Raw genomic sequence first — 17,780 nt, 5'->3', positions numbered from 1 at the left:
GTAGGGACTAGACTTTAGAAGCAGATGGGAAATATCATTTTCTGGTCTGATCTTTCCTCGTCTCTTAGGGATAGGGGAGCTAGAGCAGCCAATATTAGATGCTTGATAGAAAGTGTTGTATAAGGAGTATGGTACGAGGAATCCTGTGTGTAACATATGTCAAACAGCCGCAACCTCAAATATCACACAAGGTTCAAGTCCTTTTGTATTGGCACGGAATCTCATCAATCCTACCAGGACTGGTTCATCTCTTTGACTTGTGTGCTCATTTGGCACTATTCAGGTTAAGTCTGTGCTTTCTTGGCACTGTGCAGGTGAATTCTGTGTTCCTTTTTGATCCCTTTTCCTTGAATTAGACATATTCATGAAGCAAAGTCCCATACAACCAGTGGCAATTTCCACAGTCTAGGGCTGTTGAGCATGCATTTACATTTAGGGCTAATGGACATTTTAAACCTAATGCTAGTGTAAAATTAAAAAAAATCTTTTAATATTGGTGATGTGCTTCAAGTACAAAAAATGGGAGAAAGAAAAAAGAAAAACTCATACTATATTGCACATTCAAGGAAAAACAATAATAAAAATGTTTTAAACATCAAAAACATATAGTTCACAATCAGTGACACACTGTGCCAGCCAAGGAGAGGTAGAATACAAAGGTTTCTTACCCCAAAATTGAGATCCATTTCCTTTATAACTTAGCCATGATCCAGTGTGAGTGAAATTGATTTTTACAAAGTAACAGATTTGTAAAACAGTAGTACAACAGATAATGCATATTCAAAGAAATTACCAAAATTCACAATAAACATATCAACTTATCTAAAGGTTACTAATACAAGTTTTGTCCACCTAGCTTATGGACTTTTATAAAATTATTTTCCCAGGTTCAAGTATAGGATGGTACAAATGAAGACTGCAACAGAATATATATTCAATGGCAAAAATTACAATAGTGAAAAATGGCATAGAGTAACAGAATATTATAGGTTAACCAATATAAACTGTTTAAATATGGAGCCACAAATTTTCCCTTCAAAAGATTTACGTCAATCACAGTGTAGTGTCTGTTTTAAAAATACAGATACTGTATTTATTGTAAAGCTCTAAATACTGTGCTTTTACTACTTAATAAAAATACATATTTGCAAAATTGGGTTAACTTTAATAATGATCAAAATTAATATTTTCTAGTAATTTGGATAGTTCATTATGCTTATTAGCCAGCGCTCAACTTTGTAAGAGAACCTTTTCAATGACAGGCATTAATAAACTCTTATATATACTTGCAATATTTTGTTGGAAGGGAAATATTCCTTTTTAATTTCTGGCATAAGACATCAGAGTCTGGGAAATGAAAGGGTACACCCTCTGAATCCAGTCCTTTTCCCTCCCTCCCTCCCCTGACACCTTCATAAAGATCTTTGTGTAGTATCTTGGAATCCTCTAGGCTGAGGGGCAGTCTCACCCTGAGTATAGGGTGGACGAGCTCCAGTTTGGATATACTGTTGTTGGGCAATTTTGGTGTGAGTTATCATTTGCCTGATTTGGAGTAGGATGTGGAGTATTATTTCCATAATTGTTATTATTTCTGTAATTGTTATTATTTATAAAGTTGTAATTTCTGAAGTTATTAATTCTAAAATTATTTCTAATTGCTTGTTTCTAGTTCCTACAGTTCATCATTATGTGACCCCTTTGTGCATAGAAGTGGCATATAAGTGATTGATATTTGAATTCCTGCAAAGGGGCAATGGACACTGCTTGACCTCCATTTTCTTTTTTCTTTTTTATCAAGTCTTACAGTTAAAGATTTTAGTTCCTTCCTTAATGCTTCTACCAAGTCATTCATCTCCACATTTTTCTTTTCATGGCCTTTTGATACATAAACTGTGATCCTCCTTAATTCTTTAAGGTTCATATTAGGCCAGTTTGTCTTAAAATAATCCTAGACCACTTTGCAGTAGTTATTTACAAACTGTTTTCTAATTTGCCTTACATCTCTCTCTTTGGTAAGGTCAAAGGTCTATGTACCTTCCTCCCAGCTCAAAAAGTCTATCCATAAATCATCTGATTGCTTAAGACTCTCAAACTTGATCCATGAACCTGGCCTATTGGAGCAATCTCTCATTGCTTTTATCAATGCTTCTCTAGCATGGTATAGTTGTAAATATTCTCCTTCATCATTTATATCCTATTTCAAGTTGTGCTCCAGCCAATGAACCACATTCCTTCCCCAGGCTTTATTAACAATAGAAATCATTTTACTTTTCTCCCATTCTGTCAAAAAGGCTTAGAGCAAGTTTTATGCATCTTGGTATATAGGATCATATATACAAAATGTATTGTCTAGGGTCTTAATGACTACAATAGGCTTGGCCTCAAAACAAGGGATATTTTTCTTGAATTTCTTAATATCTTGGGGAATAAAAGGTATGTGGCTAGGAGCTGTACAAGAGGAGAGAGGAGAAATTCCATCTGAGATATAGGTGGGGAGGGATCATCCTTTTGCCTCTGGAGACCAGGCAAGGATTTTTTTTTAAGCATCCATTTGGTCCTGCATTTGGATATGCATTTGAAGCAGGCTAACCTTTTGTTGTTTAGTGTTGAGGTTAATAAAAGAAAACCTCCTAGAATTGTCAAACGAAAAAGCCAGTCTGAACCCCTAAGGTTTTCTAATTATAGAAAAACCATTGGGGACAAAAGGCTTTCTGTTAAAGTTTCAAATATTGCTTGCAACATCATGTTTCCTTAATTGTAGCTAAATAGCAAAGCAAAAAACAGGAGACCCCCCCCCCCGTGCCTGCTAAGTTTGCAGGTGTAACCCCACTCCCCAGGCAGGAGCCTAGGGACAAGGCTGGGCAGGAAACTGGAGGTTTAAATTGCATGGGGGAGTGGGAGAGAGTTTGAGGGAAAAAACAACATGGGTGGGGAGAGGGGTTGGCTATAACCAGAAACAGGGGTGGTAGTAATGGGCTCTCATCTAGGGGGATTAGCACAGCAGCTGTAGGGCAGCACAAAAGCCGTGGTGCTAGGGGATGGGGGAAAGGAGTTATACTTTACCTTCTGCGCACTGGGGAGGCTGGTTCAAGCAGGAGCAGCTCAGGTATTGGAGCTGAGGTTGACTTGGCTGGGATGTAGCAGGTGATGGGTGTGGATGGCCAGCAAGTGAGGCCTTGGGACTGTATGGGAGAGAGGAAATCCAGGGAGGCAATGGGGGCCATGACCTAGCCCCTGAACAGAGAGGCTCAGCCAGGGGGAAACACAGGGAGAGAGAGCAAGGAAGAGAGAAACAGTAGTAATGCAGCTACCTCTGAGCTGCTCAGGTAGGGGAGGAAGGTAAATGAAAGTGGGCTGGAACAAGCAAGAAATAGGAGGGGTTGGTAGGCAGGAAAAAAAAGAAAGATGGAGAGCACAGGGGAGTTCCCCATCTGGGAACTGACAAGGACAATAAGAGAATGAGCAAGGAAGGTGGCAGTGGTAGCCTGGAGGAGGGAAGCCCTGGAGGAAGGAGAAGGAGGAAAATGGCAGGAGTGTGGCTTTGAGAAGAGCTCACAGCAGGGAGTGGGGGAGGTCAGCCAGAGGAGCTAGGCTGGAGGAGGGGAAAAAAGTGTGGGGGGGATAGCAGCTAGAGAAACTAGGCTGGAGAAGGGAAAGGGAAAGGGGGCACCAGAAAAGCTAGCAGGAAGGCAGCTCTGAGAAGAGTGCACAACAGGGAAGTGGAGGATGTTAGCCAGAGGAGCTAGGCTGGAGGAGGGAAAAAAAGTAGTGAGAGGGAAGTCAGGGAAGCTGGAGAGAAAAAGAGCTTGGTGGTGGTCTTGGTGGGAGGTCTGAAGAGGAGGAGATGGAGGAAGGGGGGGAGGAGGAGGAGATAGAAGAAGAAAGAGGGGGAAGGTGGAAAGAGGAGAAGGACAAGGGAGGAAGAGCAGGAGGTAAAGTGGAAGCTGGAGTGAGAGCACAGGGCACAAAGCAGGAGTGGAAAGGAGCCACTAGAAATGCAGCTTCCATCTTTTTGTATGAGCAGGGAGGGCAGGGAACCTAGGAAACTCCAGGGGTGGGGTGGGGTTCTACTTACTCTGGTATCACAAAATAAAAAAAGTTTGTATCTTCTTAGACTAAAAGTAGAAGACCTGGTTATGTCAGTGAGCTATCCAACAAACATATCCTTGGTTCTTTTATGGTCACCAAAAATGAGGTGAAAAATGTGAAGAAAGCAGAGGAAATGTGAAGGAAAAAAAAGGTCTTTAATAAGAAAAAATACCTCAGCTTCAGGAAGCTTCTGTTCTCCCGCCAAAGCCCAGAACCAAAAGCCGGACCAAAAGCCCCTCTCAGCACTGGATTTGTTCATTTATAGACCAATCCTATACCAGGACATAAAAAGAATGGAACCCCCTGAGGAGAGTAGGGAATGCTGGTCCCCCGGCATACAGTTCTTTTTAGAAAAGCAAGGAATGCTAGATATAGTTCCCCAGCATACAGTTTTTCAAAACACACATTAGGAACAATGATTCTTATCCTGCCTCCCTCAAAGAGGTATTGTGGGGAAAATATTCTGGAAAACTTAAAGTGTTATGTAAATATCAGTCATTAATTTATTTTTTTCAAATTATTTTGCTTTTTTTTCAAGTAACAAGTATTTCTTTGATTGATCTGTCCCTCCCATGACACCCCCATTGAACAATTTTTTTATAAAAGATTACTTGGTACGGATCTACGTAGTCCAGGAAAACAAACTCCCACATTAACCATGTTGGAAAATGTTTATCTTTTTATATTTAAGTTTTGTCACCTCTATGTCAAGAGATGAGTGGCATGTTTCATCTTTATTCTTTTGAATTTGTGTTGATCAGTATTCTGATGCAAAATGATCTTTCGAATTTGTGAAAGGTGAGGTTTCTATAATGCTGATATGATCATTTAAATTGTTCCGTTAATTCTTCTCACTTCTTTTCCTATCAGTTCATAGAGATCTTCCCAGTTTCCTCTAGAAATTGTTCATTTCATCACTTCTATGGCACAATGACATTCCATTATATTTATATATCATGATTTTTCTAGCTGTTCCTCAGCAGGACAATTCCTTCACCCCTTCTTTAATGGATGAGGAAACTAAAGCCCAAAGTCACACAGGTAGTAAACAGGACAGCTGGGATTTAAAACAGATCATTTGACTCCAAATCTAGTGCTTTTGCATTAAGACTGTATAAGGAAACAGAATGAGTTCCTCCTGCTTTAAGACTTTAATTTATCTTTTAAATCATTAAAAGAAAAGTCATACTCTGGTATCACAAAATAAAAAAGTTTGTATCTTCTTAGACTAAAAGTAGACCTGGTTATGTCAGTGAGCCATCCAATAAACATTTAGTAAGTCTAGCATTATGTGCTAGACACTGTGCTAAAAACTGGGAAAAAGACAAGTTCCTACTCTCAAGGAGCAAGAGTCTGATGATGACAATATAAAAACAGCTATGTACGTAATTATACAACTATGTATAAACAAGATATATACAGAATTTGTTTTTTTGTTGTTGTTGTTGATCTGTTTTTCAATTGTGTCCATCTCTTCTTGACCCCTTTTTAGCAATACAGGCGTGGTTTGTCATTTCCTTCTCCAGCTCATTTTGCTAATAAGGAACTGAGATGAACAGGGTTAAGTGACTTGTCCAGGACCACCCAGATGGTAAGAATTTGAGGCTATATTTGAACTCAGATTTTCTTGGCTTTAGGTTTGATGCTTTATCCACTCTATCATGTAATACCCCTTTACACAGGATTAATTGGAAATAATTAAAAATATATATAGTTAGAGATTGGAATTTTCCTGGATCCTTGCATTGCTAATAACATTTTTCGTTTGCAGTTTATCATCATACATTATTGCTGTTACTTCTTATAGAAGATGGAAATTTATCCAAAACTTAAAGGAATAGATAACAGAAATGAGAAGGGAAAGAATTCCAGGCATAAAGGTGAAATAAGCAAGAGGACCAGTGACATTAGATCACAAAAAATTGATGGATGAGAAAGGTATAAGAAACCTGGACAAGTAGCAAGATTATAAATGGATTTGAATGCCAAATAGATAATTTTATATTTGATCTTAGAGGCTTATGGGGTCCCAGTGGAGTTTACTGAAAGAGGGAAAAAATGACATGATCAGATCTATGCTTTAGAAAAAATCACCACATAAAGCAGCAACCATCAAAACACTTGGAGTCAGGATTCCAAGCTAATTATTTCAGCTAGCCCTAAAAGGAACTCTGAGAAGCTAGGGTTCTGAAACACGAGTCCATGAGGGCTTTGGACTTGGAACTGAGTGGGACTAATGATATATAGGAAGTTGGTTAAACGATGAACTTGATCCCTCTCATTTCCCCTGATATGAAGGGCATATAGGGGAAATCATAAGCCCAGGTATTGGGAGTGAGTTGGGAAATGTTTGTATATTTGTTCTAACTATACCTTTGAAGTAAATATTTACTTGTAAAAGATAATTTGACTGTTAAGTGTTTAAGTGGAACTGGAGTGCTTGGATCCATAAAACTGGGGGATCACAATCAATAGGGATTTGAGCTAATGGTAGAAATTAGATACCTTTCATCCCCTAAAGGTATAGGATAAAATATGAATACCATTGGTCCTCAGGCAGTAGGGACCAGATTCACTATTACATTTGTAATTCCAAACTCATATAATGGTTATGTTCCTATAAAATACTGCCCCTTTTCTGGGACAGGTTAAACAAACACTAAAAAGTTTAGTTTGTTTGACTAAATATGGAAAATAATAGTTTGCATTAAGAGCAATATTCAGTGTGAAAGTAGTGAATGAAGGAGTAGAAGCAGCCTGAATTTTCATTTAGCAATGTTGATTATGTCCTGCAGTCTTTTGAGTTGGTACAAACTGTTCCCAAATCCCTATCTTACTTTTTTATTTTTCATCTCTATCCTTTTCCTCATTCTTTTTATTGGATTATAGTGTCATGGACAAAATTGGAGATGAAAACCCTCTTGTTTCTCTTTGCCCTTTTCTGAAACCCTTACTGGAAAAAGAAAGAAAAGAAAGAAAGGGAGGAAGGATAGAAGGAAGGAAGGAAGAAGGAAATGAAGAAGGAAAGGAAGGAAGGAAAGAAGAGAGAATGAGGGAAAGAACAAGGAAGAGAGAAAGAGAAGGAAAGAAAAGAGGAAGGAAGGAAGGAAAGGAGAGAAAGCAGAGGAAAAGAGTCAATAAATGTCATTATATTTAACTGGTTCAGCTAGGTTGAATTCATTGTCCACTATCATGTACAAAATTTATCCTTGCTTCCATTTCTTTATGCAGATTCTTTTCACTACTTGGAATGACTTCCCCTCTCCTCTCTTATATCCAAATCCTATTAATCCTTATAAATCCAGCTCAAGTCCTACTTTCTTCCCCAAACCTTTCCAACATATTCCAGAATATAGTGATACTCAGGGCAGCATAGATTAAAAAACATCATGCTAGATTTGCAGTCATAGAACCTGGATTTACATCTCATCTCTGATGTTTACTTAACATCTGTAGGACAATGGATAAGTCAAATAACTTCTGTAAGTCTCATATTCTTTATCTGTGAAATGAGGAGTGATGATAATCATATGGATATATAGTACCTACTTCAAGGGATTACTGCAAAGCTTAAGCGATTGTAGAGCATGCTGTCAATTTTAAAGCCCTATATAAAAGTCTGTCATCATTGTTCCTCTTTGCTGATTTCCATTGCACTTACAGTGTGTGTATACCTGACACAGTCATCCTTTTTCTCCTCATTCTCCTCCATTCAGAGTTATACAGGAGCCAATTCCTATAGATATACAAGAGCTGACAGATACATTTGCAGCTTGAATATTTACATATTGGAAACCTACTATACTACTACACATATTGGAAAGCATTCCAAATCAGGGCTTGATTTATTGTTGTGTTGATTATCTAGATTTGAGAAAATTATGGAGAAAATATTAATAATGCAGATTGAACTTAAAAGCATGCAATTTGTACCACCAAAGCTACTATTAAATATTTACCAGTACAGCAGTGCCACTATCCTAAATATACTAATAATAACTATCCTTTTATATAGTACTTCAAGGTTTATCAAACATCTTGCATGTTATCTCATCTGATCCTCACAAAACCATGTAAGAAAGATGCTATTATTATTCATGTTTTATAGATGAGGGAACTGAGGTTGAGAGAGTGACTAGTCCAGGGCCACATAGCTAGGAAAGATTTTAAATCAGATTTTCCTGTCTTCAACTTAGTACTTTTCTGAGTCACTTAGATTACCAATCAGTTGGTAAATCTCAAGTAACTTGTATCTTCACAAAACCTCTCACATCTGTCTCTTTTATTCACATTCTCTTTCTTATTTCAGGTCCACATTTCATTCCTAATTACATACTACTTTTCATTGCTACTTGAATTTTCATTTATACAGGTCTTGTGTCTTATAATAAAATTATTAGTTCCAGGAAGTCAAAGATCCCATCTTGTCCCCTTCAAAATCCAGCACAGTACTTTTTGTGATGGTGAAAAAAATCTGGAACCAAAGAGGATGTACAACAATTGGGGAACTGTTAAAACAAATTATGGTATATGAATGAAATGAAATATTATGCTATAAAAGATAAAGAACAACATGGAAATTAAAGAAAACATTGGAAAACTTGTGTGAATTGATGCCGTAAGAAAGAAAAGTAGAACTAGAAGACCCATTCATACCATGATTATAAGGATATAAATAAAAACAACATAAAAAGGCAAGCAGCAGATAGGTAGGTGACTCAATGGATAGAGTGCCAGGCCTGGAGTTGGGAGAACCTAGGTTCAAATTTAGCCTCAGACAATTCCTACCTTTGTGACTTTGGGCAAATCACTTAACCCCCTTTTCCCTAGTACTTCTATCTTGGAGTTGTTATTAGGAGAGAAAATAAGCATTAAAAAAAGGGACCCAGTCTCAGATTAATTGCAAAGACCAATCATATTGATGAACAGATGATGATCATGCTTCCTTCTTTTTGTAGTTAGATAGGACATCTATATGTCCAGTTCCAAGTCTATTTCCTGAGTTCTCCTCTACCATCAGCTGTTTCCTATTAGAAATTTCACGCTGCATGCATAACAAAATCTCAGGGTCAGAGATCTTCTGGGGATGGAGCCAAGATGGTGGAGTAAACCTCTGAAGCTCTGTGCCACCATAAGAATCCTTCCCAACCAAAATTAAAATATCACGATAAAATAAATACAGGAGTAAAAGAACCAATAAGGAGACAGAGTGAAACAACTCTCAAGAAAAGAAAAACCCGAAGGTAGGCAATGAACATCTGGGGCACTAGGGTAAGAGGAGAGCAGACTCAGCAAGAAGCGATAGCAAGGAGGGAAGAGCAAGCCAAGAGAGAGCCATATTTTCCTACCCTACATCTGCTGCCTATGCCTGAGTCAACATTCATATCCTGAGACCCTACCTGAGTAAATAGAGGTAAAAGCCAACCCATATCCCTTGAAATTTCAAATTTATGGAGAAGTCCAGAACCCTAGCCCAATAAGGACTTAATTCACACCTTGGGGTTGATGATAGAACCAAGTACTTACTACTGATCTTTTTGCCTAAACCTCAGGGTGGAGCTCCAAGACAGGACAATCAAGGGTGTGCCTGATTGGATCAAGTACATAGTGAGACAAAAAACTTGAGACTAAGCCTTAGGCTAGAATTTGATCAGTCCCGACCTGATCAAGATCAAAATGAGATCAAAAGCTTACACCTAAGCCTGAGGCAAGTATTTAGGTTATCAGCATCATAAGGGACAATTGAATCAGCAGGGGGAGTTCTCAGCCCTCAGCCCATCATCTCTCCTAAGCCAACCTATAATTAGATAGTAAAAATGAGGAAATAACAAAAAAACCACCAAACTAAGGAATTTTTATAAAGACAAAGAGCAAGGTACAGACACAGAAGGTGACAATGAAAGCAAAGGAAACACACCCGAAGTCCAAAACAAAAATATGGATTGGGCACAGATTCTGGAAAAACTCAAAAAGGGCTTAAAAAACAATTAAGAGAGGCAGAGGAAAAATAGGAAAGAGAAATGAAAGTGATGCAAGGAGAAAGGAAAGTAATGCAAGAAGAAATGGGCCAATTGAAAAAAGAAGAACCAAAAACTGAAAGAGGAAAACCAGGCCTTAAAAACCAGAATTTACTATCTAGAAACTAATTATTTCATGAGAAAACAAGAAACAATAAAGCAAAATCAAAGGAATGAAAAAATAGAGGAAAATATGAAATATCTTACTGAAAAAACAACTGACCTAGAAAATAGATCTAGAAGAGACAATTTGAGAATTATTGAATTACCTGAAAGTCATGATCTAGAAAAAAACCTTGGACATAATATTACAAGAAATTATCAAAGATAACTGACCAGAGATCCTCAAATAAGAAAATAAAATTGAAATTGAAACAATTCACAGATCACCTCCAGAAAGAAATCCTCAAATGACAACTTCCAGGAATATAATAGCTAAATTCAAGAGCCACCAAGCCAAGGGAAAAATACTTCAAACAGCCAGAAAGTAACCATCCAAATACCATGGAGCTATCAGAATCATAGAGGACCTAGTGGCTTCTACAATAAAGGATTGAAAAGCATGGAATATGATAGTCAGGAAGGCAAACGATTTGGGTTTACAACCCAGAGTCACCTATCCAGCAAAACTGAATATACTCTTTCAGGGGAAAAAAATGGACATTCAATAAGATAGAAGATTTTCAAGCATTCCTGAGGAATAAGCTAGATCCAAACAAAAAATGTTGAAGTCCAAACACAAGACACAAGAGAAGCCCAAAAAGGTAAGTAAGAAAGAAAAAATTTAAGGAATTCATTAAGGTCAAAATGTTTATATGTCTACATGGAAAGAGGATTTCTGTAATTCTCAAAAATTACTCTTAGTAGAAGATAAAATAGAAGGAATTTACTCAGAAAGAGGGTGGAGAAGTAAGCTGATTATGATGATATGATATATATGATGATATATGATGATGTGATGTATATGTAAATGTGATGATATGGAACAATCTGATATGTATGCATATGAATGATATGTTAAAATATCAATCAAGGGCTAAGAGGGTTGCACTTAGAGAAAAGTCAAAAGAGAGATAGAATGGGGTAAATTATATATCATAAAGAGGTGTAAAAAATCATTATAGAGAGGGGAGGATAAGGGTGGTGATTGGCAATGCTTAAACTTTACTCTCATCATAAAGGGCTCAGAGAGGGTAAAACAAGTATACTACATAGGATATAGAAGTCTATCTTACCTTAATCAGTGGGTTATAGAATTCTATCTTACCCCACAGAGAAGTAGAAGGGAAATAAGACAAGGAAAGAGGGAGGTAATTGGAGGGAGGAGGAAGTGGGGGGATGACAAAAAGCAAAACACTGGTGAGGAGGAACAGAGAGAAAGGGAATAAGCAGGATTTAAAGGGGATAATACGATGGAGGGCAATATATAGTAAGCAATCATAACACTGAATGTGAATGGGATGAACTCACCCATTAAATTGTAAACCTTAAAATTTCTCAGACATATGAATGTTGGAAATTTCCCCATTGGGGAATCTTCTACTTAAAAAAATTCTTTAGCAGATAGTGAGAATTCTACTTGAATATCCCTACTCCACCCTACTTAAGACTGCTTTAGGACAGAAAACTCATTGCTAAACAAAGAAAGTACTTGGATCCATGCTTATGGTGGGACAAGGAGTTCTTTGAGCCAGGCCTGTTTTTTAAATTGATACAATGGGATGCTAGGTACCCATATAGGTGGGGAAACTTGTAAACTACTTAAACCTAAAAGGGTGATAACTTATTCAGAGGTTTTTTCTTAATGAAATTTGTCGACACAGCAGCATTTTTTTTCTGACTTACTAAAGAGATTAAAACTACTCAGCTGTGAATTCAAAATGGGCGGTCCTTTAGAAACATCTACAGTGATTGGTAGATGTAAGGACTTAGGGGAGGTGACAGAGGAAATTTTTGCCCTTAAAAATAAGAGCTTGGATCCCATTCAGGGATCTCGATTTCTGATTCTCATTCTGGAGGATCTCATTCTGAGACTCATTTCCTTGAGGACTGATGCTTGAGGGCTCTTTCCTTGGAGATAGATCTCTTTGAGGAGAAGTGCTCTTGGAGGAAATCTCATTCTGAAGGAGAGCTCCTTGAGGAGCAACTCTGAGGGGCTCTGTCCCTCTGGGGTAGGAGCTCTGGAGGCTCTTGAGAGAGGCCCTTTGAAACAATCTCTGGCTGGAAGACTTTTCGAGGAAGGACTCTGGCCTGGTGTCACTAGTATCCTTGTTTAATCAGACCTTGTGGTGAGTGTTAAAAAACTGACTGATTTCTCTTTTAAGACTCAGGTCTAGGCCATATTGGCTTGAAGCCCTTCATACTTATTCCTTTCTTACTCTCTCTCTCTCTTTCTTTGACTACTCATTGTATTGTTAATTAAAATCTCTATAAAACCCAATTGACTTGGGTATTTGAATAATTGGGAATATTTCCCTGGCGACCACCTTATATTTGATTTTAAAACCCAAGACACTGTAGTGAAACATATTTCTGCGGTCAAATTTACTCACCCTCTCTTATATCTATCACAATTTATATCTTCCACTATTTTAATCACTACAGTTTAAGACCTCAACCATTTTAAATCTCACAAAATGGAAATAGATAGCAGAGTGATTTTAAAACCAAAATCCTACTATTTGTTGGTTGTTAACAAGAAATACATTTGAGGCAGTGTGACACACACAGATTCAAACTAAAAGGCTGGAGTAGAAATTATTATTCATCATCTAAAGTAAAAAAAGCAGGAGTAGCAATCATAAAATCAGACAATGCTAATGTAGAAATTAATCTGATTAAAAGAGATAAGGAAGGAAATTGCATTCTGTTAAAGGGTACTATAAACATGAAATATCATTATTTGGTACCTTTATGCACCAAATGGCATAGCATCTAAATTATTAAAGGAAAAATTAAAGGAGCTCAAGGAGGAAATGGATAGTAAGACCATTTTAGTGAGGGATATCAACCTCCTTTCAGAATTAGGTAAATTGAACCAAAAAAATAAATAAGAAAGAAGTAAAGGAAGTGAATGAAATGCTAGAAAAATTAGAGTTAATAGATATCAGTATAAAATTGAATAGGAATAAAAAGAAATATACCTTCTCAGCAGTACATGGTACATATACAAAGACTGACCATGTACTAGGGCATAGAAATATTGCAAAAAAATGCAGAAAAGCAAAAATAATAAATACAACTTTTTCAGATCATAATGCAATAAAAATTATACTTAACAAGGGTCCGTGGAAAGGCAAATTTAAAGTAATTGGAAACTAAATAATCTAATTCTTCAAAACTGGTGGGTCAAAAAAGAAACCTTAAAAACAATTATGGATTTCATAAAAGAGAATGATAAAAAAGAGACATCATATCAAAACCTATGGGATATAGTGAAAGCAGTACGCAGGGGAAAATTTGTATCTCTGAGTGTCTATAGCAATAAGTTCAAGAGGAAGGAGATCAATGAATTGGGCTTACAACTTAAAAAATTAGAAAAAGAACAAATTTTAAATCTCCAGATAAAAACTAAGTTGGAAATCCTAAAAATTAAAGGAGAAACTAATCAAAATGAAAGTAAAAGAACTATTTAACTAATAAATAAGACTTGTTTATTCTTATAAGACCAATCTTCTTAATGAATATAGATGCAAAAATCTTAAAATACTAGCAAAAAGACTACAGCAAGTTATCACAAGTATTATCCACTATGACCAGGTGGGATTTATACCAGGAATGCCAGTAGGGTTTAATATTAGGAAAGCCATCCACATAATTGACCATATCAATAATCAAACCAACAGAGATCACATGATTATCTCAACAGATGCAGAAAAAAGCCTTTGACAAAATACAACACCCATTCCTATTGAAAGACACCAGAAAGTATAGGAATAGAAGGGCCATTCCTCAAATAATAAACAGTATATATTTAAAACCATCAGCAAATATCATTATCAGTGGGGACAATTGAGAAGCCTTCCCACTAAGATCAGGAGTGAAGCAAGGATGCTCATTATCACCTGTATTATTTAGTATTTTATTAGAAATGCTATCAGTACCAAATAGAGAAGAAAAAGAAATTGAAGGGAATAAAGTAGGCAATGAGAAAACTAAACTATCATCTTTGCAGATGATAGGATGGTACACTTAAAGAATCCTAAAAAACAACTAAAAGACTAGTGGAAATAATTAACAACTATAGCAAAGTTGCGGGGTACAAGAGAAACTTACCAGCATTTCTATATATTTCCAACAAAATTCAGCATCAGGAATTAAAAAAAGAAACTCCATTTAAAATCACTGTGTACAATATTAAATATTTAGGAATTTATCTACCAAGACAAACACAAGAATTATATGAACACAACTACAAAACACTTTTTACACAATTAAAACTAGATCTAAATAATTGGAAAGACATTAATTGCTGATGGGTAGGATGAGCTAACATAATAAAAATGACAACCTTACCCAAATTAATCTACTTATTTAGTGCCATACCTTTCAAACTACCACAAAACTTTTTTATAGGATTAGAAAAAAATTATAACAAAGTTCAGCTAGAAGAACAAGAGATTAAGAATATCAAAAGGAAATAATGAAAAAAATGTGAATGATGTGGGCCTAGTAATACAAGATCTTAAATTGTACAAAAAAGCAGTATACCATATGGTACTAAGAGATAGAAGGATGGATCAATGGAATAGACTTGACCTCAGCAAGCTAATGTACAATAAACCCAAAGATTCCAGCTTTTGGGACAAGAACTCATTATTTGACAAAAACTGCTGGGAAAATTGGAAAACAGTATGGGAAAAATTGGGTTTAGAGCAACATCTTATACTTTATATCAAGATAAATTCAAAATGAGTAAATGACTTTAAATTAAAAGGGTGAAATAATAAATAAATTAGGTGAACATAGAATACTATACCTGTCAGATCTGTGGGAAAGGAAGGAATTTAAGACCAAGCAAGAGAGAGAGAATATTACAAAATGTAAAATTAATGAATTTGATTATATCAAATTAAAAAGGTTTTGTACAAACAAAACCAATGCAACCAAAATTAGAAGGAAAGCCACAAACTGGGAGAACATTTTTATAACCAAACTCTCTGACAAAGGTTTAATTTCCAAAATATATATAAGGAACTAAGTCAAATTTGCAAAAAAATCAAGCCATTCCCCAATTGACAAGGGACATGAATAGACAGTTTTCACACAAAATCCAAACTATTAATAAGCACATGAAAAAGTGTTCTAAATCCCTTCTGATTAGAAAAATGCAAATAAAAACAACTCTGAGGTATCACCTTACACCTAATAGACTGGTCAATATGGCAGCAAAGGAAAATGATAAATGTTGGAGGGGGATGTGGCAAAATTGGGACACTAATACACTGCTAGTAGAGTTGTGAATTGATCCAACCATTCTGGAGGGCAATTTGGAATTATGCGCAAAGGACTTTAAAAGACTACCTGCCCTTTTATTCAGCCATACCTCTGCTGGGTTTGTACCCCAAAGAAATAATAAGGAAAAATACTGGTAGGAAAATATTGATAATCATGCTCTTTATGCTGGCAAAAAAGGGAGGGAAATGAGGGAATGTCCATCAATTGGGAAATGAATGAACAAATTGTGTTATCTGATGGTGATATAATATTATAATGCTGAAAGAAATAATGAACTGGAGGAATTCCATGTGCACTAGAGACCTCCAGGAATTGATGCAAAGCAAAAGGAGCATAACCAGGAGATCATTGTACCCAGATACTGATACATTATGGCAAAATTGAATATAATGAACTTCTCTACTAGCAGCAAAGCTAGTAGATTCAGGGCAATTCTGAAGAACTTATGAGAAAGAATGCTATCCACATCCAAAGAAAGAACTGTGGAAATAGAAACACATTAGAAAAACATATAATCAGTCACATAGTTTGATAGGGATATGATTAGGGTTTTAATGTTAAAAGATTACTCTACTGCATGTTATGAATAACATGGAAATAGGTTTTGAACAATGATACATGTGGAATTGCTTGTCAGCTCTGGGAGAGAGGATGGAAGGTGGGGGGGAGAGAATCATGAATCATGTAACCATAGAAAAATATTCTAAATTGAAAAAAAAGAAGAAAAAATCTCAGGTCAACTTGTCTAAAACAGAATTCATTATTTCTTCTCCTAAATTCACTCTGCTGCTGAATTTCCTGGTTTCTGCTGAAAGCATCACTATCCTTCCAGTCACCCTTAACTCCACATCTCCCCCACTTCACATATTAAAAAAAATTGTTGAGTCCTCCCAATTTGGTTTCCAAATTCTTTCTCACTTCTATCTCTTTTCTACTCAAATGACCACCATCCTATTTCAGGATATTGGCACCTTTCACCTACACTACTATAATTTTGTCTGAACTGATCCCCTTGACTCAAATTTCTCCTTTTCAAACCATCTCCCATCAAATTGTCAAAATGATTTTCCTAAAACTCAAGACTGACCATGTTATCCTCTCTCATGCAGTGATTTCCTATTGCCTCAATAATCAAGTACAAATCCTTGTTTGTCCTATAAACCCATAATGACTTGGCTCCAACTTAATTTTCCAAATTTAATATTTGTTAACCCCACCCTCCCATAGTCTATTATGCAGACAAATTGGCATTCTTGCCATTCCTAGCATACAATAGTCTATTTCCTATCTCCTTGGGTTTGCCCTGGCTCATCCCCATTTCTAGATTACACTCCCTCCTAATCCCTGTTTAATCCCAAATTTCCTTCAAAACTCAACTCAACTGTCACTTTCTTCATGAAACTTTTCCTTGACCTCTTAGTTCATAGTATCACTTCCCTCTCTTCTTCAATGACCTTGTATTTATTTTTTAATCAATTTGCATGTTATTGTTGATAGAGAACTGATTTCTGAGTCAGGAAAATTTGGGATATTTCCCATCAGATAAATATTACTGTCACCTATCCTGGACAAATCACCTAGTACCTCAAAGACTACAAATGACAGGAATGTCCATGTGCATTGACAGAGGGAGATTCTTCCTCTTCAGAAGTTCCCTAAGTTGATGAAATCATAAATCTAGTGAGAGATTTTGCCTGTATTTACACATAAACACAAACATATCTACATGCATGTTCTCTCTCACAGTAACATGTAAACCTCTTGAGGATTTCATTTTGTCTTTGTATCTCAAGTAGCTAGGACAATGCCCAGCACAGGTACTTAGTAAATGCTTGTGGACTGATTGACTATTTCTCTGAGGCATGTGGTAGGGGTGGTGCAGAGAATAGAGTAAGTATTGATCCTGGGGTTTGAATTGTGTGATTCTGGGTAAGTCACTTAACCTCTGTCTGCACCAGTTTCCACCTCTGCAAAATGAAGGTAAGAATACCTACTTCCCCTTATTGTAGTGAGGACCACATGAGATAACAAATGTTGTAAAATGGAGATTTGAACCCCCAGAAGTCCTTGGCACTTCCCAGAATTCCCTATAATCTCACCTGAGTCTCCATCTGGGCAAGATCACAATTTAGTATTTAACGGGCTCTCTGCCTCCCAAGAGCCTCTCTCTCTTCCTCTTCTATGCTCACACGCAGCTCTCTCTTCCTCTACTCCGAC

General features: G+C 36.6%; 1 long non-coding RNA gene across 2 annotated transcripts in view; it reads left to right on the top strand.

The window, feature by feature from the left end:
- LOC103101354 (uncharacterized) overlaps positions 1-17,160 on the top strand; it is a 43,447-nt gene extending 26,287 nt beyond the window's left edge. For both annotated transcript variants that reach the window (XR_001622380.2, XR_459285.2), the window contains one exon: positions 5,582-17,160. This is a non-coding gene — a long non-coding RNA (uncharacterized LOC103101354). The remainder of the gene's footprint in view (positions 1-5,581) is intronic.
- Positions 17,161-17,780: the final 620 nt, after the last annotated feature.

This window comes from Monodelphis domestica, chromosome 1, assembly GCF_027887165.1.
Source record: "Monodelphis domestica isolate mMonDom1 chromosome 1, mMonDom1.pri, whole genome shotgun sequence".
In the NCBI taxonomy this organism is placed as follows: Eukaryota; Metazoa; Chordata; class Mammalia; order Didelphimorphia; family Didelphidae; genus Monodelphis; species Monodelphis domestica.
Note: the sequence above shows the minus strand (reverse complement) of the source record. Positions and strands in the feature narration are given on the sequence as shown.